The sequence below is a fragment of the Mustela erminea genome, chromosome X (assembly GCF_009829155.1).
Source record: "Mustela erminea isolate mMusErm1 chromosome X, mMusErm1.Pri, whole genome shotgun sequence".
NCBI classification, from domain to species: Eukaryota; Metazoa; Chordata; class Mammalia; order Carnivora; family Mustelidae; genus Mustela; species Mustela erminea.
Window position 1 is genome coordinate 23,419,338 of NC_045635.1, and position 27,898 is coordinate 23,447,235.

At 36.6% G+C, this 27,898-nt stretch overlaps 1 pseudogene; it reads left to right on the forward strand.

The window, feature by feature from the left end:
- The first annotated feature begins 246 nt into the window (after positions 1-246).
- On the forward strand, positions 247-27,898 carry LOC116582214 (annotated as a pseudogene).

Consider the following 27,898-nt stretch of genomic DNA (forward strand, 5'->3'; position numbering starts at 1 on the left):
CCCAGGGATCATGACCTGAACTAAAGGCAGACGCTTAATGACTGAGCCACCCAGGCGCCCTGACACTTCATTTTTTTAAAATTTGTGAGATACATTAAAAAATGAAGGCCCAGACAATGAAATATGATTTGACAATAAAAAGGAATAAAGAGCTGATACATGGATGAAACTCAAAAACATTATGCTAAGTGAAAGAAGGTAGACACAAAGACTATGTATTATAGTGTATTGTAAGCCGTGAAGCAGATGTTGCCTGTCCTGTCCCACCCCCTGCAGCACCAAGACAGCGAAATTCTCTCGGACACCTGCTGGGCCCTGTCTTACCTCACTGATGGCTCCAGCGAGCGCATCAGCCAAGTGGTCAACCCGGGGGTCCTACCCAGGCTGGTTCAGCTCATGAGTAGCTCGGAGCTCAATGACTTGGTAAATGTCCTCAGTCCTGTCTGTCTCTGTCTGGGCCTTCACAGGAGAATGTGTGAGTCATACTCCCTTGAACCAGGGCCTCTGCCAGCCCTGGTCTTCCACAGTCGGGTCTCATACTGTATCTAGAACAAATATGCATAAAAGAAAATATACATAAAAAAAGAAATATGCATAAGAGAAAAATCTCTAGGGACAGAAAATAGATAGTGACTGCCTGGGATTGGGGGTTGTGGGAATGGGAGTGAACATAAATGGGCATAAAGTTTGTTTTCCAAGTGATGGAAATGCACCATGTTATAGTACAATCTAATTTTAGTACAATTTTTATTGTATTTTATGGTATGTATTTTATCTTCCAATGAAGCTATTAAAGAATATGCAAGTAACCTAGTCTCCCTTAGTCTCTGTGAACAACTATAATTAAATACCTGGGTGCTCTTAAACAATTACCTTTTACTGTTACATCATTCCATCTAGCAGAATACTCATCTATCTTTTTTGTTTCACTTTTTAAATTTCAATGTATAATTATTATATAAAAACTGCACATGTTTAACATATACAGTATGAGTTTGAACATCGACATGCACTTGTGAAACTATCACCACAATCAAGATAACATATCTATCACCACCAAAGTCTCTTCCCGCCCTTCGTGTGTGTGTGTGTGTGTGTGTGTGTGTGTTATGAATATTTAAAAGGGGATCTACCCTCCTTAATTTTATAAATATGCATCAAGGTGCTGTTAAATATAGGCTTTATGCTGTAGAGCAGATCTCTAAGACTTACTCATTTTGCATAACTATAACTTCTTACCCACTGAACTCCCCGTATTCTACTCCCCCAAGCCCCTTGCAAAGAGTATTTTACTCTCTGATTCTGTAAGTTTGACTAATTTTAGATAGTTCATATAAATAGAAGCATGCCTTACCTGTCCTTCAGGTTTACTCATGATGTTATGTATGGCATAATTTCCCTTTTTTTTTTAAAGATTTTATTTTTTTATTTGACAGAGAGAGATCACAAGTAGGCAGAGAGGCAGGCAGAGAGAGAGAGAGGAGGAAGCAGGCTCCCCGCTGAGCAGAGAGCCCGATGCGGGACTCAATCCAAGGACCCTGAGATCATGACCTGAGCCGAAGGCAGTGGCTTAACCCACTGATCCACCCAGGCGCCCATATTTTCCCTTTTTTAAAAAAATATGTATTTATTTATTTATTTGACAGAGAGAGATCACAAGTAGGCAGAGAGGGAGGCAGAGAAAGAGAGAGAGAGAAGGAAGCAGGCTCCCCACTGAGCAGAGAGCCCGACACGGGACTTGATCCCAGGACCCCGAGATCATGACCTGAGCCATCCAGGTGCCCCCATAATTTTCCTTTTTTAAGGCCAAATAATATCCCGCTGTATGTGTATACTCCATTTTCTTTATCCATTCGTGTGAAGTGACATTTACTTTCTCATCTAATAGTCCTATCCTTGATAACAGATACCATGTCTTTTTTCTATCACTGTGCCTCCAAGAAGCACTGCAAACATCTGCTTAATAAATGAACAAATGGAGTTATTTTTCTTTTATGTAATTAACTCTTTCAATAAGCCCTGAGATTTGGGCAACTTTTCTTCATTTTATAAATGCAAAAACAAAGGCTGGGCATATTAACTAAAAAGTAATGGATCATGTAATTTGTAAGTATTTGTAGGTAGAATTTAGACTAAGAATGATGACTATGTCTCTATTATATCTGAACAAAAAGCCTTATGTCTACCCTTCCTCCAGCCCAGGATTGACACACTCTGCAGGAAAGACATAAATTCCTTTAGTCTAAATATCTGAAGGGTGTTTAATTTGACTTTAATTTTCTCTGAAATGCAGAAGCCACTTCTCTATTACAAGCAGTTCTATTTCTCTAACTTCCCAATTTTGACAAAGGCTCTATTAATTTACGTCTGATTATGAGCCAAGACCACCATCCTCTAACATCCAAATTAAAGGAAAAGTGGCATGAGTTTTAAAAGAGATAAAAAATTATAAAGCTCCATGTCTGGAAATGTTGATGACGCAGATTTCTTTAGCACTTATCTTTTTAAGCAAATAGTTTAAAATAGTTTGGAATTCTTAACATAATTTTTCTTGCAATAAATAAGCAGGGATTATTATTAGCTTTGCTTATGATATTAAACTTCTGTAGGAGGGTAAGAATAAATGTATAATGAAATATAGACATTTCTACTCTAGTTTATGGATGGTGAGTACTTATAACACTTGTAATCAATAAAAAAAACCTTATCTCTATAGATATATAAAATTAGGCTTTTCAAAGAAAAGGCATAGAGTATGGATGTGAGAGAAAGAGAGGACGAATATAACAATTTACATCCTACACCTTTATTAGAGACATCTCCAAAAATAAGAATCACATTCCTTAATTAAGAATCTAGCACCATGTGGATTTTTTTACCTTAATGTGTTCATCTCAACTCTCTTTTAAGTATATTTGAAAAGTTATTACCAAAATAAAAGAGATACTGAGATCAGTAAAATAAAATGGCATTTCCATAATTCCAGATAATTGAATAATCCAAACAAGGTAGTAAAGATAAGAAACACATTTTCCTTGTATTTTACCTTGTAAAATACTTTTACCCAGTAATTTGACAAAACACAGAGGTTAAGTCCTGTTAATTATTATATCACATCATATATTTTTGTTTTTAATCAAACTCCATGTCTACAAAGAAATAAATGACACATATGCTTTCAAATAACTATATATAACAAATATCAAGCCAATGTTCCAGAATTGGCTGGCGACTGGCATTAAGATCATAACGTCTAACTAGCCAAGAATGTTATTTTCCTTCTTGGAGTTTCTAGAGTACATACATCCTCTATCACTTATCACATAGTGTTCACAGTCATTCTTTATATTGCTGTCTAGTTTTATTATTCATTCTTGTACAGTGATTTATCATCCACTGTCCTGACTTATGCCCAGTCTAGATTGACACTTCTTATTGAAAAGGACTGGGTATTATATTTCTGAGTGTCCTCTACTGCCTCAAAAGCAGGTGCTGCATACATGGCAGGCCATCAATATTATTTGTTGAATGATTGCAGGGTGGTTGCTGGGCCCAGCATTCCTGTTCAATTGCCTAGGAGAGGGTATACTGATGCTGCCACTTTTTTATTATGTAGGACAGATATTTTCCATTTGCAGCTGCATGTTCAAGAGAAAAGTACATTCTTCATGTTGTTTTTTCCCCTTTATTCTGATGTTCCTGTTTAAAATTGAAGAAATTTACTGAAGATATTTGCTGATTTGGGAAAAAATATATTTCTGACACACTGATAGGAGAAAAACTGAAAAATTCAAATTCATTTCCAGTCAAATTAGAGAAGTGACTACTCTGTTTTCTTGAGACCTACTTTCACACTTCAATGCAAATTTATTAAAACTCTTTTATTTTGGTATCATGGAAATTATAGAATCAAATCTTTCACCTAGAAAGAAATGTCAACTGCAAACAATTAAGGCCTGAATTTGTGAATTTTTGTTTTAGAATGTCTAATTTCAAAGTATTCATGAATGTGAGCTCTAGAAATTGTTTTCAATACTTGCTTTCTTAAAGTTTCTTGCTTTCTAGAGTTTGGAAGATGAGTAGTCATTTTTGTTAATAAACATACTTATGGAAATAAGTTTAGTGTAGATTTAGAGATATTCCAGTAGAAATATTTGTATTTTAAAATTAATGGCATATTTTGAGTAACTCCCATTTATACAAGCATGAAGTTCAGGATATCATCACAAATTGAACATATCATCAATAAAAAAAATCAACAATTTCTACCCCTGAAAAATAGATGACACTTCATTACCAAATTTTAATTTAAAATTACATGTTAATTAGGAGTTCTTTCCAATTCAATAGTCTCCCTTTTGAAACATATTGCATGTACTCATAAATATGAAAATATAAGAAATGCTTTTTCCTTTTTTAATGAAAACAATCTTTAATCTTTGAATAAGTCAAAAAAGCCCTCAGAAGAGACAAAAATTATAAAATGGCAGTTTCTATATCTCATTCTACCAATCAACTAAGAATTTTAGTAACTGACAGTTTGATAGATGTACCAAGAAAAGATGAAACTTGGCTTACTTCCTATTTATTTGTATTTGTATTTAAAATTTAGAATGCATATGAAATTCAGGTATAAGATTTAACACCAATACTGAAATATGAGGCTTTTACAACTTTGTTACAATAAACATGAATTATTAAATATTGTGTCCTATTATAATATTTCTCCATTTCTAACTGAATTATAAATCTATTAAAGGCAAACAACATATCTTGTACTTTTCTATATTGCCTCCAGTTGCTTGCATGAGCCATTGTCCAATTTCTGTTGATCTTATTCTGATCACAAATCTCACAAGAAAAACTTTTTCTGATTTTATAATAAGGAAGAATTAGTAGAAAGTGTATCATTAAATAATGAAATACATTTTAGTCTTCCCTTTAATTTGCTAAGGTATTCCTCCAAGCACTGTGACAAACTGTTCAACAATGAGATCTCCATTTAGAATGAGGTAAAATTCTAAACTGAATAAACATATTATTCTGAAAGCATTATGCTTAATTCTAGGTGCCATAATATATGGAAGATGCCAGTCAGATTGACAATGAATCTCAAGGGTTGTTGTGAAAGCCAAGGAAAACAAAGAAATGAAGAATTCCACATTTTCTGGCATGATGAAAGGCAGCAATACATCTAAGTAGTCAGGACAATCAAAACTTGGCAGTTGAAAACAGTCCTTTAAACCAAGAGTATTAATACCACCGCTGGATGTGTATATCTTCCCCCACCCATGGCTCTAGCTTTTGCCACTAATTTATTATTATTTAACAGATGAATACACACATAATAAAGATGACTTTAGAATAATAAGAAACAAAGATTCATGCAGAGAACCAGGATTAAATCACAAACTGGCAAAATAAATAAATAAATAAATCACAAACTGGCAATATAACAGAACCTTTATTTCCAGAATGCAAACATCTCATCATTAATTTGTAAACACTGCTAATATAATTCTTTTAAACTTGCATTACTGAGCACTAGATAAATATTTTTAATGAATTAGACATATTAATACTTTCATTCTTCTGTTGGTTTCACATGTGAACAATGATAAAACCATCTCTAACTCATATGCCTTTTCCATGTGACTGTAGGAAATCTTTCAATTATAAAATGATGCCATGCACACATGCATGCCTTGCACACATCCTCCCATTATATTTAATAATAAATCACTGCTAATTAGTATACGAAGTAATACATTTAATAAATGTTAGATGTGAAATCTTGTCCTTTCATGTGAATAGAAATACTGACTCATCCACTTATTTAATTAAAAGCCCATACTTATGGGTGCCTGGGTGGCTCAATTGGTTAAGCATCCGACTCTTGATTTTGACTTGAGTCATGATCTCAGGGTCCTGGGATTGAACCCTGTCTTGGGTTCCCTGTTTAGCAGGGGTCTTCTTGTTTTCATCTCCCTCTGCTCATGCTCTCTTAAATAAATAAATCTTTAAAAATAAATAAATAAAAGTCCATATTTAACCCATATGCATCATTTGACAGTTTGCACATCCTTTAATTCTGAAGCGATTTGCCAGGTGAAGACATTTCATGATGTGCAATAACTTTTTTTGAGAGAGAAAAGGGTTGGTGGAGGAGCAAAAGGAAAGGAAGAGTATCCTAAGCAGTTTCCACATCCAGTGCGAGCCCAACCTGGGGCTCAATCTCACGACCTTGAGAACATGACCTCAGTAGAAATCAAGAGTAAGATGCTTAACTGACTAGGCCAGTCACATTCTAAAGGGCATTAACTTCTAATGGAAAAAAGTTCTAAAGAAAAATTACCCCCAAAGCGTGTCTTTAAAATTCTTTTAAAAATACCTATTTATAACAGGAATAGATTTGAGGAATAAATACTCTTTCAAGGATAAGGAATTATAAAAAAAGAAAAATCCATATTCCTAGTGAGCAGATCTGATTCTCTGTTCTATCTAGTTATGTCACATTGAGCTTATATTCAAAGCTATTAAACCTCATTTTCTCATCTGTAAAATAGAGACATTTATAACCCCCAGATTTCTGCTTGTTCTCAAGCTCCCTTGCTAGTTCTGGAAATAGATTAAGTTTTCACTAAATATAAGAGAAAAGGATGCTGGTCCCTCAAGATAATTTTTCATTTTTTTATACATGATGACACATTTTCATCTAGCTTCCCTTAAAAATTTTATCATAAATATAACACACATGTAAAAAATTGCACAAAAACCTACAGCTCCATTATATGCCATAAAGCAAGTGCTCATGGAACCACTCTCCAATCCAAATTTAGAACATTACCACTATACAGATACCCCCTCCTGGGCCACATTTCATTCTGTCTTGCTCACAGGTAATCACCTTCCTGATTTTCCTAAGAATTACATTCTTATTTTTCTTTACACTTTATAAAAGTACATCCCTAGATTTTCCTGTACTTTGAAATATATATCTGTATTATTATATACCACATATCTTGCTATCTTCTTTCTTTCATTCAACATTGTATCTATTTTTCATCTATGTTGCTACATGTGTTTGCAATTTTCCTTTTCATTACTTTGTAGTATTCCACTGAGCAAACATAAAAAAATTTAGGTTTTTATCCATTCTACTATTGATGAATGTTTCTGTTGTCTCCAGTTACTAATATAATGGATAATGTCTATGAACATCCACTCTCATGTGTACTGGTAAGCACATGTGTACATTTTTAAAGGTGTGTTTCTTGAGTTGAATTGCTAGGTAATAAAGCTAAAATATTTTCTCAAGTGACAAAGACCAAAATACAGAATTCTGGTTTTTTATATCATTTTGCTAAGATTTTTGTACTATAATTTTAATATTAGCTATTCTGCAGCAGTATACCATATTTAAACTTACATTTTACTGATGACTGAAGGAGTTTTTAATCCCAGATTATATTTTTATCAGCCATTTGGATATCATCTTTCAAAAATATTTTTTAAAGTTTATTTTCTAATTGTTGCTATCCAAAGGGGAATAAAAGACACAAAAAATTTATGCCTTTTGGTCTCTGTCCTTCACTTCAATCAGATATTGTTGGCCTTCAAGAAGGTATGTTCAGTATTTTTGCCCTGTACGTTATTTTCAGTTATCAGATTAAGTTTAATTACCTACTACACCATTTCTAGAAGACTTGTAACTCATTTGTTATACAGCAATAGCAATTTAAAGAACCTGTAGGAACACACATACTTTTTCCATCTTATACCACACTAAACTTACCTTATTGAAGGCCATCCCATTTTCCCAGTTGAAACACCATTCTTTCTGTACTCAGTATCATGGAGCTTCCAAACTCATGATTCTTATATTCAGTATTTGGAATCTTCTAAATACAACTAAAAGGAGAAAAGAGGCTCAAAATAGAAAGGTGACTAGAATCAAGCTTATATCCATATTTCTGTTCCTTGGGTCTGTTGTCTTTCCTCCTCTATGCCTGACTCTTGTTGGATTTTACTTATTAATAAGCTCATCCCACTTTGCTTTGAATCAACACACATCTTCAGTTTTCTCTTTCCCTCAATTATCCTCAAACTTCTTGGAACCATCTTGCCCCTCCAGAATTCCAAATACTTTTGCTTTCTAGCCTATCTGAGACAATGCCTTCAGACCTACTGGTCCATGAAACCAGTTAATTCCGTTCATTCTGTATGTGTCCAGGTTCTGAGATGACATAGATACTCACAGTGTTTCAATTCCCCTGTCTGTCATTTTTTTGGTAATGTATTATCCTAATTCCATCTTACTTTTTAGAGTTCTTACTTACTCCTTCAATTGTGCTTCTTTCTTTTCTTATCCCCCAAATGTATGATTATCTGGATACCAACTCCTTTGAAAAGCACAAGTTCAGGATTCCATTCATTATTATTCTACTATCTAAACCTGCATTAAAAGTTCTGACTTCTGGGGTGCCTGGGTAGCTCAGTGAGTTAAGTCTCTGCCTTCGGCTCAGGTCATCATTTCAGGGTCCTGGGATCGAGCCTCACATTGGGCTCTCTGCTCAGCAGGGAGCCTGCTGCTGCCTTTCTTTCTGCCTGCCTCTCTGCCTACTTGTGATCTCTCTGTCAAATAAATAAATAAGTTCTGACTTCTACCAAAATTACAGCTAATTCTAATTGCCAATGGGTCACAAAATCCAAAACTGTCATCTTAATATCACCTACATTTGTCAATTTGGTATTTTAATGACATCATTCTTTCCATTGTCCCTCAAGTTAGTAATCTGAAAATATGAATGCTAATTTTTCTTAAAATATCCTTCTAATTTGTCTTCTACTTTATATACCCAGTACATAGAAGTAGAGTATGTAGACTGGGGTTTTTCATTCAAGGGTCCATGGAGTTATGGGGAAGTGATAGAGAATCTGTGAATCCATAGAAAGTATACATAATTTTGTATATACCTATGTGAATTCATAAAGCAACACTATTAATTTTCATTAGTTTATTAAAGGATTAAGAATCAATGTTCCAGATTATAATCACCTTATACTAGGATTATTGCAGTAACCCCTTGGGCTTAATAGGCTTGCTTTCTAAATTTGGTTGATCCGGGTGATGAATCTTTAAACAGCTATTTTAATCCATCCAATATTAATTTATTCATTTAATAAATATAAATTGAATATCTCCTATGTGACAAATACTATTCCAGGTTCTGGTTTACAGTGGTAGACAAGATAGAAAAAAATCCCTCTTCTCATGGAGCTTACATTTTAATGAGCAAAGAAAAATCAAATAATCTATCAATAAATAAAGAATTGAGGAAATACCCATTAGTCCTATTTGCTGTCCATATAAGTAAATAGGGAGATTTCATAGTTATAGAGTAGCTATTTCAGAAGAGATGGTCATGAAAAGCCCCTCTAAGAACACGACAGCTCTAAATGAGAAGAAACAACACACATACAACCGGAAAAGCATCCCATCAGACGTATACCTTAACACAAAAAGCCAAAAGGGGGTAATGACCTGGTACTTTGTAAGAACAAAAGAAGAGGCCAGTTTTTCTCAAGTACAGTGAACAAGAGGGAAAAGTGGGGGTGAGGTCAAAGGGATAGGTAGAAGCAGGCAATTTAAGTCTTTGGAAGTGAGAACAGAGCTTGGATTAAGTGTAAGCACAATGAAAATTCAGCAGAAGAGATGGTATCTGATTTACCTTCTGTAAAGAATGAAAGCATTTTGACAAAGTAGAGGAGAGGCAATTGAAGTATTGCAGCTAGGAGATTGTGGAGGTCGAAATACTTGTCTCTGCAAAGCCTACACTATTTTCTTCTTGGGGCCTTAGTGTAGTCATGGTGACGTTACCTGTGCTTTATTTGTCTCCCCTCGCTTTTGCACACATTACCTCCTTTCCTCCACATCACAACTCCACAATATTAAACCTGTTACACAAATACTATTAAAAAAAAAAAAAAGGAAGACACCAGAATGGTTGAGATTGATCTTGAAACAAGTGGCAAAGTGAACTCATTATTATATACATGTGTCCTTTAAATTCTGTTATAACTTTAACTACCTTATTGACAGACCCTGGCCTCTGTACTATTTGTACTAACACACATATTAAGCACTATGGCAAAATGTAAAAGTTCAGGTTTTTAAGTACTTTATTGATAAAAATAATAGTCAAAATACTGTTGTATCTTTAAAATGCTAATGAATACATTGTAAAAAAGGAAACATTTTAAAATCAATATTAATCAATGCCATTTTTAAAAGCAATTATATATACATCATGAGTCGTGATTATAATTGTATGGAAACTACCTTCAGCTAATAAACAAGTAGGATTAAAATTAAGATGTTTTGAGGGTAGATTTCATCTATTATAACTAATTTGTGTTACTTCTACCCTAATTCTGTTCTTAAACGCCATTCTCTTCTTCAAGTTTCTTTATATATCATCCTGTCCCCTTTTATTTCAAACATTCGTGCCCAACCTTGTCTCTATACGTGCATTTTTAAAACTCTTTTAGCTATCAGCAATGTTTAAATATTATGTGCCAGAAAGTTATTAAAAACTGATGGTGAAAGGAAGCGACATGAAAGTCATATTACGTGGATTCTTAGTGTAAGACCATTATGACATTTGTGGTTGGAGAAATCGAAGTTAGGTTCAACAAATGCATTTAATTTTTCTTATACCTAATTTCTAGTTAATCTTTCTACAAAGGAAAAAAAAACTGATTAAAAGCCCTTGGAAAACTTAAGGCTTAGAAGGACCTTAAGGCTTGCATTAGGCAGAAAGTTAGTTTTGTGTAGGTAATAATTGCACATTATCTTGAATGTACAGAGGAAAGATACTAGAATAAGTTAAAATTCCATCAAATTAACATCAAACCTGAATATTCCTGACTCCTACAAGCAAACCAACTATCTTAGCTAAAATTCAAATCAGGGCACAATTATGCTGAACTTGTGATTATCAGAAATAACCAAGTTCTACCAGTAAAACATCATTTATCACTTCATTCACTTTCCAACTTCTTGGAAATTAATTACATATAATCCAGGAATCCCACTTCAGGGTATCTATCCAAAATAATTAAAGTCAGTATCTCAACAAGATATATTAGCACCCCCGTGTTCATTGCAGTACTATTCATAGTTGCCAAGTTGTGGAAACAGATGAAAAATTCTTTTAAAGGTGTGGTATACACACACAATGAAATATTATTTGGCTTTAACAAGGAAGAAATTCTGACACACATTACAACATGAATGAAACTTGAGGGCATTATCCTAAGTGAATTAAGTTATAGAAGGACAAATGCTGTATGATTTCACTTATACGAGGTATTGAAAATAGTCAAATTCACAGATTCAAATAATAGAATGGTGGTTTCCTGTGGCTGGGCAGAGGGGGAAATGGGGAGTTTGTAATCAATGGGTATAAAGTTTCAGTGTCAGCAAGATGAATAAGCACTGCTGATCTACTGTACAAGATAGTGGCTATAATCAGATACATTGTATTCAACACTTAAAAATTTATAGACCTCATGTAGTCATTACTGCAGCAAAATAAAAAGTAATAATTATCCCTATATAAAAACTAACCATTCTGTTGCTCCTGTAGTGCAGTGTTTTCAGTTCTATACTGATTTCATTATAGTTACTAGTTTATATGTCTGCTTTTCCTATCAGAAGAAAAGTTTTGGCCATTACATTTTATCTCCATCTTTACAACATCCTTATGAGACAGAAACAACAGAGATCCCAGACTATATATTAAAAAAGCAAGGCGAATTGATTCAACTGTCAAGAACAAGCTGGAATATCAATCTACTTTCTCAAACTCCAAAGCCATGTTGTACTCATTAGTCCATACCCAGTAGTCCTTGTGTTAAGAACCCTTAGTACAGATGGAAGGAGGGACTTATATTTACTTAAAAGTTCTTTAGTGCCCTCAGCCTGTGGGTCTAGATGTCATCCTTAGTTATCCTAAGTTTCAGAGATGAATCGATATTGCAGTGTTTTATAATGGGTTCAGGAAAAAAGTTAGAAAACTGTATGTATGCAACCTCCAGAAACCATGCTTCATCACCTCCTCAATTATCATCAATTGAAAAAGTTGTTTGAACTACTTTTCAAGATGCACTTCTAATGAATGTATGACAAATGAATTACAAACAGAAGGGTACCTTCCTGAATAAAGAAATCCAAATTAAACACCAAAAAAGTTCAATTATGTCAACTGATAGGAACATTTCTCCAAAAATCATCATATGTTATATTAAATACAAAGTTCAGTTTTTAAAGCAACTTCTTTTCAAAGATCAACTGTCAAGATATGGTTTTTGCCTTCAAAATACCAGTATGTAAAACAGTATGTAAAACATACCAAATGTAAAACAGAAATGATTCCTAGACAATATTAATCAACGTCATTTGTTTAAAAAAGCAATTGGAGCACATCATGAGTCATGATTATAAATGCATGCAAACTGCCTTTGGCTAATAAACAAGAAGAATTAAAACTGTACTGAGTGTCAACCAGTTCAATGATAACTAATTTGTATAGATTTAAATTATATCTACCTACCTCAGGCAATCACTGATTTCTTTAATAACTGTGTTGGAACATACTTTTGAGCAATTAGAACTCAATTGCTATCAAATAGCTAAGATTTTAAAATGGCATTTAAAAATTACATGCTTGAACATTTAGAAGAAATTAAAATCCTGTTTATTTCTGATTGCTTATTATTTAGGCCACTGAACATCTTCTGAGTTCAATTTAAATAATTTCCTATGGTATTTTCTAACATTCTTGATATTCATAGGCTTCAAGGATGAGGGTTAAAATAAAACACACATTTGTTGCAAACCACATAAGTAGGATTCCATGCATAAGGGAAGAGATCTAAGACTGTCTATGTTCTCTGGTACGATCAAGTTGATTCTAGAAAAATCACTTAAATCTCTGCTATCCACCTCCAAGTAGATAATGGTTTGAAAATTTTAGGCTCCAATGTCCTGTAAAAACCCCTCTCCCTTTCCCTTAGATTCGCTTCAGGAACAGTATTTTTACCTTAATTTGAGAAAATGATTAATAAGATATACTCTTATTCCTTACAAATCATGAAGAGATAATGAAGCCAGCCTCTGAAGCCTGAACCATTACAGTGCCTCACAAATCTGTGCTAAGGGCTGACCATAAAACTATCCTATTGCAAAGAAGTGATCATTGAAAATATAATTTAAAGGCCACCTGGATGGCTTATTTAGTTAAGCAACTGCCTTTGGCTCAGGACATGGTCCTGGAGTCCTGGGATCGAGTCCCCCCTCAGGCTCCTGGCTCTGTCTGCTTCTCCCCCTAACCTTCTCCGCTCTCATATTCTCTCTATCTCTCTCAAATAAATAAGTAAAATCTTCAAAATTTTAAAACCAAGACTGTTTAGATTTTCACTTCTTGAAATCAAGTAGATAATAGATTCCAACTCTCCCTTAGAAAACAATTTCTAAAAACTCTTTAAACAGCTTCTGAAAAACAATGAAGAGACAATATGATAGTGAAGAAGATATAGAAATGAAAACCTGAAAGAATTAAAAGAGTTCTCAAAGCTTATTTTGTTTTGATGACATTTTCTGATCTGGAATAAATATCTAAAAAACTAAGCTGCAATTTTGGCAACATCATACAACAACAGGAAAATACAAAGTTCAGGGCCTTCCTAATGTTGGACTCTGACATTCCACTCATTGAGAATATATGTATATGCATACATGTTTATATATAAACAAAATGAATGGCAACAATATTAAAAGGAACAGGAGGGGGAAATTAGGATCACTTGTTATGGTAAGGCATTCATACTACCCTTGAAGCTATTTACTGTCACTTGAAATTGGATTGGATTAGTTGTAAATATATACTGAAAACTCTCCAGTAACAACCTTAAAAAGAAAAGAAGTATAACTGATATGCTATGCTAAGAGAGGAAGTAAAGGGGACTTATATAATATGCTCAACTAAAATCAAAGAAGACAGAAGAAAAGTGAAAGTTAAAACTAGGAACAAAGAATAAGGGAAACAAATAGAAAAGAGTAACAGATACTGATCCAACTAAGTAATCAATAAAGACTTTGAATGTCAGTGATCTAGACACATTGTCAGAGAGGATTAAAAAACAAGATTTTATCTTGTATACCAGAAACTCACTTTAAATATAAAGATACATATACTGTAAAAGTAAATGGTTGGAGAAAAATGTATCATGCTAACACAACTCAAATACAAATAGAAGTAAGATATATTAACTTCAGACATAACATAATTCAGATCAAGAAAAGTTATCATCCATAATGAGGGACAGTGGATCATGATGAAAATCCATTCTCCAAAAAGATGTAACAATCTCAGAATGTATGCAATTAACAAGAGCATCAAAATACATGAAGCAAAAACTGACAGAACTGTAAGAATTAATAGACAAATCCACTATTACAGTTGGACATTTTAACATCCACCTATCAGAAATGGGTGGATCCAGCAGGCCAAAGTCCATAAGATATAGACAAACTCAGTAACACAATCAACTAGATATGATGGATATCTACAGATTACTTAAGCCAACAACAGAATAAAAATTCTTCTAAAGTTCACATGGAACATGCACCAAGATAAACAACATTCTTGGCCATAAAACGCAACAAATGTAAAAGAATGGAAGTCATACAATATCTATCCACACATCACAAGAGAATTAAACTAGCAGTCCACAGCAGAAAGGAAGCTGCCAAATAGAACATACCTGGGGATTAAACAACACATTTCTTAGTAACATATGGGCCAAAGAAGAAATCATGAAAGAAATTTCAAAATAGTACAAACTCAAGGAAAAAGACAAACAGTTAACCACAATTTGTGGGATGCACTGAAAGTAGTGATGAAAGGGAAATGTATAACATTGACTCTATATGTTGGATCAGAAAAAAAAAAGATCTAAAAATCAATCATCTAAGCTTCCCTTTAGGAAACTAGAAAGGGAGAATAAATTAAACACCGAATATGCAGGAAAAAAGCAATAATAAGAGAAAAGTTAAGATGGCTGCATAGTAGGAGGACCCTAGGCTTGTCTCGTTCCTTAAAAACTATCAAATCATTCTAAATACTTCAGAAATCAACTTGAGGACTGACAGAACAAACTCCATAACTAAAGGGAGAGAAGAAGCCACATCAAAGAAGTAGAAAGTGCAGAGATGTGGTTTGAGAGAGAAGTGGATCATCTGTGCGGCGGAGGGGAGGGAGTCCTGGGTGCAGAGAAGGGTGGGGTGAGAGGGACAAAGGGAGAGAGCAGCACATGGGAGAATATACCAGGAAGATATTTCCCCAAAGCCACTGGCTGGGAAAAGGAGAGGAGATGATCTTCCTGAGTTCTTGCTACCAGGGGCTTGAAGACTAGAGTTTTAAAGAACAGTGAGCTTGGCTGGGATAGAACCCAGAGGGTGCTGCCTTACTCCTGAAGAGTAGGTAGGCAAATAACCCAGGGACAGATGGGCATAGAAACAAAGATTTGAAGAAAGCCTGGGGCACACAGGGGGGGCAGATGATTTGCTCATCTTGGGGCACATCCCTGAGAGGCAGAGTTTTGGGAGATGCCTCTCCAGGAACAAAGGAGCTGATGGGCACCAATTCCTGCCCTGCCCCTCATCATTAACACAGAGCCACGTGCAGAGACAGCTCAACCCTGACACAGGCTGCCTAACCTGCTTACACCATGTCCCACACCTCTGTGCACTGGCAAGACTTGCCTCAGTTCCAGCGTGGCAGGGCCCTCCCCCAGAAGACCAGCACAGGCCCTTGCCCACACCATGTACCTAAGGCTGGACTTTTAAAAATCAGTGGGCTTGGACGGAATAGTGCCTAGAGGGCACTGCTCTTCTCCTGGAGAGAAGGCAAGCAAATAACCTGGAGGCACACAGTGTGGAAACAGCATCTGCAAAACACAGGGGGCACATGGGGGAGGTGGGGATTATTCACACTTCTTGGAACACTTCCCTGAGAGCAGTGGGCTTGGAGACTGCTCTCTGGGGACAAAGGAGCTAGTTGGTGCCATTTCCCTCCCACACCTCTGAACATAAACAGTCACCTGCAGGAAGCAGCACAGCACAAACCCTGGCTGCCTAATCTACTTACTCCAGGGCCCACACCCCTGGTTTTGGCAGTACTGTCCTTCTCCGTAAAGCCTGCCTCAGTTCTAGCCAGGCAGGCCCCTTCCCCACAGGACCACAGGAAGCCCCTGCCCAGACCATGTCTCCCAACCAGAAAGTTCTGTGGGCCTTCAGTTCTAGTGCAAGTAGTATGGGGTCTCATTTCATAAGCAGGTCAGAGCACACCACATTCTGTCCAGGAACCAAACACTGCCCACTACAGGCAAGGAGAGCCTCTGCAGATAACTGGTCTGAGGGATAGAGCAGTCAAAACACAACAGCAGAGTGCACACAGCACACATGGAAGACACTCCCTGAAGCACCAGGACCTGGACAATACATGACCTCTTCATAAAGCAATTACTCTCAGGAACAAGAAATGTAATGGGATTTTCTAAACAAAGAAGAAGACAGAGACTTAGACAAAATGCCAAGATGGAGGAATTCATCCCACATGAAAGAATAAGATAAGGTCACAGCCAGATATCTAAGTGAAACAGATTTAAGTAACATCCTGATGGAGAATTTAAAGCAACACTTATAAGGATACTCACTGGACTTGAGAAAAGAGTAGAAGATTTTAGGGAAACCCTTATCACAGAGAGAAAAGAGTTAAAAAACAATCAGAGTGAAATGAAAAAGTCAGTAACTGAAGTTGGAAACAGTCTTAATACAATAAACACAAGGCTGGAAGACCAAAAGAATGCATAAGTGATACAGAAGATAAAATAATGGAAAATAATGAAGCTGAACAAAAGAGAACACAAGAATAGACTTACGGAACTTAGTGACTCCATCAAACATATTAACATTTGTATTATAGGAGTCCCAGAAAATGAAGGAAAGGGAAAAGTGGGCAGAAAATTTACTTTAGGCAATAATAACTGAAAACTTCCCTGATCTGGGGAAGGAAACAAACATCCAGACCCAGGAGGCACAGAGAACTCCCATCAAAAATCAACAAAAGCAGGCCAACACCAAGATATATTGTAATTAAATTAGCAAAATAGTGATAAAGAAAAAAAATCAAAACAGCACAAAAAATAGTAGTCCCTAACTTACAAGGGAAGACCCCTATGGCTAGCTGCAGATCTCTCCACAGAAATTTGGCAAGCAAGAAGAGAGCGGCATGATATATTCAACATGCTGAATAGTAAGAATCTGGAGCAGAGAATAATCTATCCAGTAAGGATATCATTCAGAATAGGAGGGGAGACAAAGAGTTTACCAGAAAAACAAAAACTGAAGGAGTTTGTGACCGCTAAACCAGCCCTACAAGAAGTATTAAAGGGGACTCAATGAGTGGAAAAATTTCCAGACACAAGAACAAACTAAGTAGTAAGATGGTAATAAATATATATCAATAATTACTCTAAATGTAAATGCACTAAACTGTCCAAAAGACACAGAGTGTCAAAATGGATATTAAAAAAAAAATAAAAAAACACAAGTCTGAGGGTTCCTGAGTGGCCCAGATGATTAAGTCTCTGCCTCCGGCTCAGGTCTTGATCTCCAGGTCCTAGGATAGAGCCCCGAGTTGGGATCCCCTCTCTGAGGGGAGTCTGCTTCTCCCTCTCCCCCTCCTTGTGCTCTGAGTAAATAAAATCTAAAACAACTACAACAAGAACAATAAAAAAAACACAAGGGTCATCATGACACTTAACTTAACTTAACCAGTCAGTTAAGCGTGTGCCCTCAGTTTAGGTAATGATCCCAGGGTCCTAGGATAGAGCCCAGCATTGGGCTCCCTACTTAGTGCAACATCTGCTTCCCTGCTCCTGAAACCCCTCCCCCAACTTGTGTCCTCACTTTCTCTCTCTCAAATAAATAAATAAAATCTTAAAAAAAAACCCACAAGATTCATCTATATGCTGCCACAAGAGACTCATTTTATACCTAAAGACAACTGCAGATTTAAAGTGAAGGGATAGAAAAATATTAACCATGCAAATAGATATCAAAAGAAAGTTGGAGCAGCAATACTTATAAAGGACAAACTAGACTTTATTTTATTATTTTTTTTAATTTTTTTATTTTTTATAAAAGACAAACTAGACTTTAAAACAAAGATTGTCACAAAAGATGAAGAAGGATATTGCATAATCCCACAGTTTGTTTTGTGAGATTAAGAGTCACTTATGGTTTGTCTCCCTCCCAATCCCATCTTCTTTCATTTATTCTTCTCCTACCCACTTAAGCCCCCATGTTGCATCACAACTTCCTCATATCAGGGAGATCATATGATAGTTGTCTTTCTCTGCTTGACTTATTTCGCTAAGCATGATACGCTCTAGTTCCATCCATGTTGTCACAAATGGCAAGATTTCATTTCTTTTGGGGAGGGTATGTGCTTTGGTGAGTGCTGTGAAGTGTGTAAACCTGGTGATTCACAGACCTGTACCCCTGGGGATAAAAATATATGTTTATAAAAATTTAAAAATTAAAAAAAAAGAAGGATATTGCATCATAATAAAGGGGACAATCCAACAAGATCTAACAATTGTGAATATTTATGCACCCAACATGGGAGCACCCAAATATATAAAACAATTCTTTTTTTTTTTAAAGATTTTATTTATTTATTTGGCAGACAGAGATCACAAGTACGCAGAGAGGCAGGCAGAGAGAGAGGAGGAAGCAGGCTCCCCACCGAGCAGAGAGCCCGATGCGGGGCTCGATCCCAGTTCCCTGGGATCATGACCTAAGCCGAAAGCAGAGGCTTTAACCCACTGAGCCACCCAGGGGCCCCATATAAAACAATTCTTAACAAACATAAAGGAACTCATTGATAATAATACAATAATAGTAGGGGACTTTAACACCTCACTTAGAGCAATGGACTTATCACCTAAGCTGAAGATCAACAAGGGAAACAGTGGCTTTGAATGATACACTGGACCAGAGGGACTTAACAGATATAGTGAGACCACTTCATCCTGGAACAGCAGAATACACATTTCTTTCAGGTGCACATGGGGCATTCTCTAGAACAGATCACATACTAGGTCTCCCATCAGGCCTCAGCAAGTACAAAAGAGTGAGATCATACCACGCACATTTTTCTTTACTACAATGCTATGAAACTTGAAGTCAACCACAAGAAAAAATTTAGAAAGACTGAAAATACATGAAAGTTAAAAAACAGGAGCAAACAATGAATGGATCAACCAGGAAATAGAGAAAAAACTAAAAAATACATGGGAAAAAATGAAAATGAAATCATAATTGTACAAAACATTTGGGGTGGAGCAAAAGTGGTCCTAAGAAGGAAGTATAGAGCAATACAAGGTCTACCTCAAGAAGCAAGGAAAATCTCAAATAAACAACCTAAACTTACCCCTAAAGGTGCTAGAAAAAGAACAAATGAAGCCTAAAGCCAGCAGATAAAGGGAAATAATAAATCTGAGAGTATAAATGAAAGCAAATTAAAAAACAATAGAACAGATCAACAAAACTAGAGCCGGTTCTCTGAAAAAAATTAATAAAATTGATAAAGCCATAGCCAGATGTATCAAAAAGATAGGACCAAAATAAATAAAATCACAAATGATAGAGGAGAAATGACCAATAGCACAGAAATACAAATAATTATAAGAGAATATTATGAAAAACTAAATGCCAACAAATTGGACAACCTAAAAGAAATGGATGAATTCCTACAAACATATAAACTGCCAAAACTGAAATAAGAAGAAATAGAAAACTTGAACAGACCAATAACCAGCAAAGAAATTGAATCAGTACATCAAAAATTACCCAACAAACAAGAATTCAGGACCAGATGGCTTCCCAGGGGAATTTTACCAAATATTTAAAGGAAATTTGATACCTATTCTTCGCAAACTCTTCAACAAAAGAGAAACAAAAGGAAACCTTCCAAATTCATTCTATGAGACCAGCAGGACCCAAATAGAAAAACCAGAGCAACGCTCCAGTAAAAAAGAGAACTACAGGCCAATATCCCTGATGAACACAGATGTAAAATTTCTCAGTAACATACTAACAGCCAATTTCAACAGTACATTAAAAGAATCATTTACCATGACCAAGTGAGATTTCCTCCTGGACTGGTAGAGTTCATTTTTTGCCAATCAATTAGCATGATATACCAGATTAATAAAAGAAAGGATAATAACCATATGATCCTTTCAACAGATGCAGGAAAAGCATTTGACAAAGTACAACATCCATTCATAATAAAAACCCTCAACAAAGTAGGGATAGAGAGAACATAATTCAATATAATGAAGTTCATCTGTGAAAAATCCACTGTTAGTATTATCCACAATGGGAAAAAACTAAGAGCTTTTTCCTCTACAGTCGGAAATAAGACAGGGATGTCCATTCTCACCAGTATTGTGCAACATATTACTGAAAGTCTTAGACACAGAAATCAGAAAACAAAAGCAAATAAAGGGCATCAAAATTGGCAGAGAAGATGTCAAACTGTCACCATTTACAGATGACATGATATTCTATAAAGAAAACCCAAAAGATCTACCAAAAGCTTGTAAGAACTGTTACACTAATTCATTAATGTCACATGATACAAAAATCAATGTACAGAGACTGGTTTCATTTATATACATCAACAATAATGAAGCAGCAGAAGGAGAAATCAAAAAATCAAACCCATTTACAATTATACCAAAAATAGTAAGATACCTAGGAATACACCTAACCAATGAGGTAAAAGATCTATACTCTGAAAACTGTAAAACCGTGGTGAAAGAAATTGTAGGTGACACAAAGAACTGGGAAGACATTCCATGCTCATGGATTGGAAGAATATTGTTAAAATGTTGATACTATCCCAAGGAATCTACACACTTAATGCAAAACTTATCAAAATACCACTTGTATTTTTCACAGAGATAGAACAATCCTAAAATTTGTATGGAACCACAAAAGACCCCAAATAGCCAAAGCAACCCTTGGAAAGAAAAACAAAGCTTGAGGCATCACAATTGTGGACTTTAAGTCATATTACAAAGCTGTAGCAATCAAGGCAGTATTGTACTGGTACAAAAATGGACACATAAGTAAAATAAACAGAAAAGGAAATGTAGAAATGAACCCACAAGTATATGATCAATTTATCTTCAACAAAGTGGGCAAGATTATCCAATAGAAAAAAGACAGTCTTTTCAACAAATGGTGTTGGGTAAACTGGACAGCAACATGCAGAAGAATGAAACTGGATCACTTTCTTACACCATACACAAAAAGTCAAAATGGATTAAAGACCTAAATGTGAGACAGAAAACCATCAAAATCCTAAAGGAGAATACAGGCAACAATGTCTTTGACTTTGGGCATACCAACTTCTTTACTAGACATGCCTCTGGAGGCAACAGAAACAAAAACAAAAATAAACTACTAGGAATTCATCAAGATAAAAAGTTTCCACACAGAGAAGAAAACAATAAACACAACTAAAAGGCAACCAACAGAATGGGAGACGATATCTGCAAATTACTTATCTGATAAATAGTATTCAGTATCTATAAAGAACATACCAAACTCAACACCCAAAAAACAAATAACACAATTAAAAATGGGCAAAAGACATGAATAAACACTTTTCCAAACACATTTAGATGACCAACAGACACACGAGAAAATGTTCATCATAACTTATCATCAGGGAAATGCAAACAAGACTGCATCAATCAGAATGGTTAAAATTCACAACAAAGGAAACAAAAGGTGTTGGTGATGATGTAGAAAAAGGGAATCCTCTTACACTGTGCGTGGGAATGCAAATTGGTGCAGCCAATCTGGAAAACAGGTTGGAGGTTCTTCAAAAAGTTAGAAATATAATACCTTACCACTCAGGAATTGCAGAACTAGGTATTTACCCAAAGAATACAAAGATACAAATTCAAAGGGATACATGCACTCTGATGTTTACAGCAGCATAGTCAACAGTAGCCAAATTATGGGAAGAGCACACATATCTATCAACTGATGAATGGATAAAGAAGATGTGTTATGTGCAACAGAATATTACTCAACCATCAAAAGAATGACATGGACAGAGCTATGGAGTATTAAGCTAAATGAAGTAAGTCAGAGAAAGACAAACAGCACATGATTTCACTCATATGAAGAATTTAAGAAACAAAATAAAGGATCATGGCGAGGGGGCACCTGGGTGGCTCAGTGGGTTAAAGCCTCTGCCTTCAGCTCAGGTCATGATCTCAGGGTCCTGGGATCGAGCCTTGCATTGGGCCCTCTGCTCAGTAGGGAGCCTGCTTCCTCCTCTCTTTCTGCCTGCCTCTCTGCCTACTTGTGATCTGTCAAATAAATAAATAAAATCTTTTAAAAAAAGATCATGGGGGGCATAGGGAAAAAGAGAAAAATCAAGAAACATACTCTGAACTATGGGGAACAAACTGATGATTACCAGAGGGGAGAAGGGTGAGGGATGGGGTAAATAGGTAAGGGGGATTAAGGAGGGCACTTGTCATGATGAGTTTTGGGTGTTGTAAGGAAGTACTGAATCACTAAACTGTACACCTGAAACTAATATTACACTCTGTGTTAACTGGAATTTAAATAAAAACTAAAAAAAAATCAATAATATGAATTAAATGGGGCGCCTGGGTGGCTCAGTGGGTTAAGCCGCTGCCTTCGGCTCAGGTCATGATCTCAGGGTCCTGGGATCCAGTCCCACATTGGGCTCTCTGCTCAGCGGGGAGCCTGCTTCCTCCTCTCTTTCTCCTGCCTCTCTGCCTACTTGTGATCTCTCTCTGTCAAATAAATAAATAAAATCTTAAAAAATAATAATAATAATAATGTGAATTAAAGCAGAAACCAATGAAGAAAGAAACTGATAAAGAAAAACAATAAAACCAAAAGCTGGTTCTGCAAAACTTTCAGTAAAACTGATACACCTAAGCCATAACAACCAATAAAATAATAAAAAAAGAGGACACAAATTACTAACATAAAACACGAGGATAAGACCTCACCAGAGATTCCATGGACATAAAAGGATAATCAAATAATACTATAAATATCTCTATATTCTCAATTTTTATAATCTAAATAAAAAACATTACTTCTTTGAAAGAAGCAAAATTCCAAAATTCATACAAGACAGAATTGAACTGAAGTTATGTTATTCACACAAGAAGAAAAAGACAATCTGAATAGACCCATATTTATTAAATATATTGGATCAATAACAGAATGCATCAAGCCTAGATGGGTTCACTGTTCAAGTCTATATTTAAGGAAGAAGTTGTGCCTATTTTCTACAATCTTTCCCAGATGATAGTAACAGAGGACTCATTTCCTAATGCTTGGCACGAGGCCACACATCGACAAATGATGCTGGATATCCACATGCTCAGGGGAAAAATCTAAACACACACACCTTAGACAGTTTGCAAAAATTAACTCAAAATGGACCACATACCTAAATGTAAAATGAAAACCTTCTAAAAGAAAACAGGCAAAAACCCAGACAATGTTGAGTGTGGTGAGGACTTCTTAGATCTATTACCAAAGGCATGATCCATGAAGGAAAGAATTAATAAACTGGACTTCATTAAAAGTAAAAATTCCTATTCTCCAAAAGACAATATCAAGAGAATGAGAAGAGAATCCAGACTAGGAAAAGTATTTGTGCAAGACATATCTGATAAATTACTTTTATCCCAAAACATACAAGGAACTTTTAGAACTCAACACTAAGAAGTCAAACAAAAAGTAGGCCAAAGACCTTAAGAGACACCTCACTGAAGATACAGAGATAACAAATAAACCTATGAATAGATACTCCACATCATATGTTATAAGGGCAATGTAAATAAAAACGAGATAGCACTATACATCTACAAGAATGGCCAAAATCCAGATCACTGACAATACCAGATGCTGGCAAGGATGTGGAACAACAGGATTCTCATACAGTGCTGGTGGGAAGGCAAAATTATACAGCCACTTTGAAAGACAGTTTGTCAGTTTCTGATAAAATTACACACACTCTTACTATGCGATCAGTATGCTCCTTGGTATTTACCCAAATGAACTAAAAACTTGTGTCCATATGAAAACCTACACATGGATGTTTACAGAGGGGTTTTATGACAATGAAAGTATTCTATAGAATACTAGGATGGTAGATAACATGTTTGTTAAAATCCACAGACTGTACAATATTAAAACTGAACCCTGATGTAAAGCATAGACTTTGGGGTGATAATGCTGTATCAGTGTAGGTTCATCAATTCTAACAAATGAGATGATGACTTGGGGGAGGATGGGCATCTGTGGGGATAGAGGGTATATGGGAATTCTCTGTGCTTTCTGCTCAATTTTTCTGTGAACCTAAAAGTATTCTAAAAAAATTAAGTTTATTATAATTAAAAAGCTTATTTGATCTAAAAGAGTGTGTAAGGGGCGCCTGGGTGGCTCAGTGGGTTAAGCCGCTGCCTTCAGCTCAGGTCATGATCTCAGGGTCCTGGGATCGAGTCCCATATCAGGCTCTCTGCTCAGCAGGGAGCCTGCTTCCTCCTCTCTCTCTCTCTCTGCCTGCCTCTCTGTCTACTTGTGATCTCTCTCTGTCAAATAAATAAATAAAATCTTTAAAAAAAAATAAAAGAGTGTGTAAGAAGAACATTTATAAGGCTGTTTATTCCATGGCAAGGAGTGTGGTTACAGCCAGTTAGCAACTGACCTCGCCCCAAATGATTAAACTGTATTCACATAAAAATGAATGTTCACAGGAATTTATTTTTGTGGACATATGAAAAAAATATGCTGTATTTTGATAAATTACCTCCTCTTTTTGTATTTTAATCTTTAGGGACAAGTATGACAAGTAACTTCTTAAAAATCAATGTCTAGATCATACACACAGATAGGAAAATATGACATAAGTGAGAATAATCTGAATTAATTCATCAAAATCAAAAGCTTCTGCACAGCAAAGGAAACAGTGAAGAAAACAAAGAGGCAACCCACGGAATGGGAGAAGATATTTGCAAATGACAGTACAGACAAAAGGTTGATATCCAGGATATATAATGAACTCCTCAAACTCAACACACACAAAACAGGCAATCATATAAAAAAATGGGCAGAAGATATGAACAGAGACTTCTCCAATGAAGACATACAAATGGCTATCAGACACATGAAAAAATGTTCATCATCACTAGCCCTCAGGGAGATTCAAATTAAAACCACATTGAGATATCACCTTACACCAGTTAGAATGGCCAAAATTAACAAGACAGGAAACAACATGTGTTGGAGAGGATGTGGAGAAAGGGGAACCCTCTTACACTGTTGGTGGGAATGCAGGTTGGTGCAGCCTCTTTGGAGAACAGTGTGGAGATTCCTCAAGAAATTAAAAATAGAACTTCCCTATGACCCTGCCATTGCACTCCTGGGTATTTACCCCAAAGATACAGATGTCGTGAAAAGAAGGGCCATCTGTACCCCAATGTTTATAGCAACAATGGCCACGGTCGCCAAACTATGGAAAGAACCAAGATGCCCTTCAACGGACAAATGGATAAGGAAAATGTGGTCCATATACGCTATGGAGTATTATGCCTCCATCAGAAAGGATGAATACCTAACTTTTGTAGCAACATGGACAGGACTAGAAGAGATTATGCTGAGTGAAATAAGTCAAGAAGAGAGAGTCAATTATCATATGGTTTCACTTATTTGTGGAGCATAACAAATAGCATGGAGGACATGGGGAGTTAGAGTGGAGAAGGGAGTTGGGGGAAATTGGAAGGGGAGGTGAATCATGAGAGACTATGGACTCTGAAAAACAATCTGAGGGGTTTGAAGGGGTGGGGGGGTGGGAGGTTGGGGTACCAGGTGGTGGGTATTATGGAGGGCACAGATTGCATGGAGCACTGTGTGTGGTGCAAAAATAAAGAATACTGTTATGCTGAAAATAAAAAATAAATTAAAAAAAAAAGAAAATATGGATGGAAAAAGAGGATTCTAAAAAGTGATGGACTGGGGTGCCTGGGTGGCTCAGTGGGTTAAAGCCTCTGCCTTTGGCTCAGGTCATGATCCCAGGGTCCTGGGATTGAGCCCCGCATTGGGCTCTCTGCTCACTGGGGAGCCTGCTTCCTCCTCTCTCTCTGCCTGCCTCTCTGCCTACTTGTGATCTTTCTCTGTCAAATAAATAAATAAAATCTTTAAAAAAATTAAAATATAGAAAGTAATGGCTAAGTAGATATTGGAAACATTGTTAAGTAAATGAAATAAAAATTCAGTGTATAGTTTTAATAGTAGCTAGATACAACTGAAGATAGAACTACTAGAAAAATTATTGATAATTCAGCCAAAAACAGATAAAATGGATGGAGGCACAGAGCTACAATGACAAGGTCTAACTCATATTTAGCTGTCCCTGAATGAGAGTAGAGAAATATTGGAGAAGGGAAATTTTAGGACCTGAAAACAAATATCCAAAACTTAAGCAAGGTTACTATTCTACAGGAAAATATATATCCATGGGTGGGGGAATGGGTTAAATGGATGATGGGTATTAATAAGGGCACTTGCTGTGATGAGCAGTTCATGTTGCATTTAAGTAATGAATCACTAAATCCTACACCTGAATCTAATATGACACTGTTAGTTGGAATTTAAATAAAAATTTATGAAAACACATACACACAGAAGCGCTGCAACAGACTCCAATAGAAAACACCACAAATGCCCATCAAAAGTGGAATGCACAGGCAGTGTGCCCAGCAGTTGGGAGGTCTGTCTTTTGTTCCAGCAGTGTTTGGATGGACCCTTCTACCAGCCTCCAACCACCTTACAACACTTTATCGAGATACAACCTTTGGAGCCATCTTCTTGGCCACCCTCTGCCTCCAGGACCAGCCAACACACAGTTTTGAGCTTAACTCCTTATCACTGATCAACCATGAGCTCCCACATTCATTTGTGTTTTCTTTTAAATATTTTATTTTACTTACTTGGCAGAGAGACACAGCGAAAGAGGGAACACAAGCAGGGGGAGTGGGACAGGGAGACCAGGCTTCCCGCTGAACAGGGCTCCATCATGCAGGGCTCCATCGGAGGACCCTGAGATCATGACATGAGCAGAAGTCAGACTCTTAACAACTGAGCCACCCAGTTGCCCCCAGCTCCCACATTCCTCAGTAGTATGCCCCCAGTGGGGAGGCCACAGTCAACTGCCTGGTCAACGTGCATCTGTGGGCCTCCTACACCTACCTCTTTCCGGGTTTCTATTTCCACCTGGACGATGTGACTCTGGAAGGTGTGGGACATATCTTAGGCTAGTTGGCTCAGGAGAAACCCCAGGGTGCCCAGCATCTCCTGAACATGCAAAACCAGCCCAGCGGCGTCCTCTTCCAGGACGTGCAGGAGCCGTCCCAGGAGGGCACTTTAGTAAAACCGTGGATGCCAGGGAAGCCGTCCTGGTTCTGGAGAAGAACCAGAACCAGGCCCATTTGGGTCTGCGTGGCCTGGGTTCCGCCCGCACAGACCCCCAGCCCTATGACTTCCCAGAGAATCACATCCTGCATGAGGAGGGGAAACTCATCAAGAAGATGGCAACCAGCGGACTCACCTCCGCAGGCTGGCCGGCCCCCAGGCTTGGCGAGTATCTCTTCGAGAGGCTGACCCTCAAGCACCACTAGGAGTCTCTGAAGC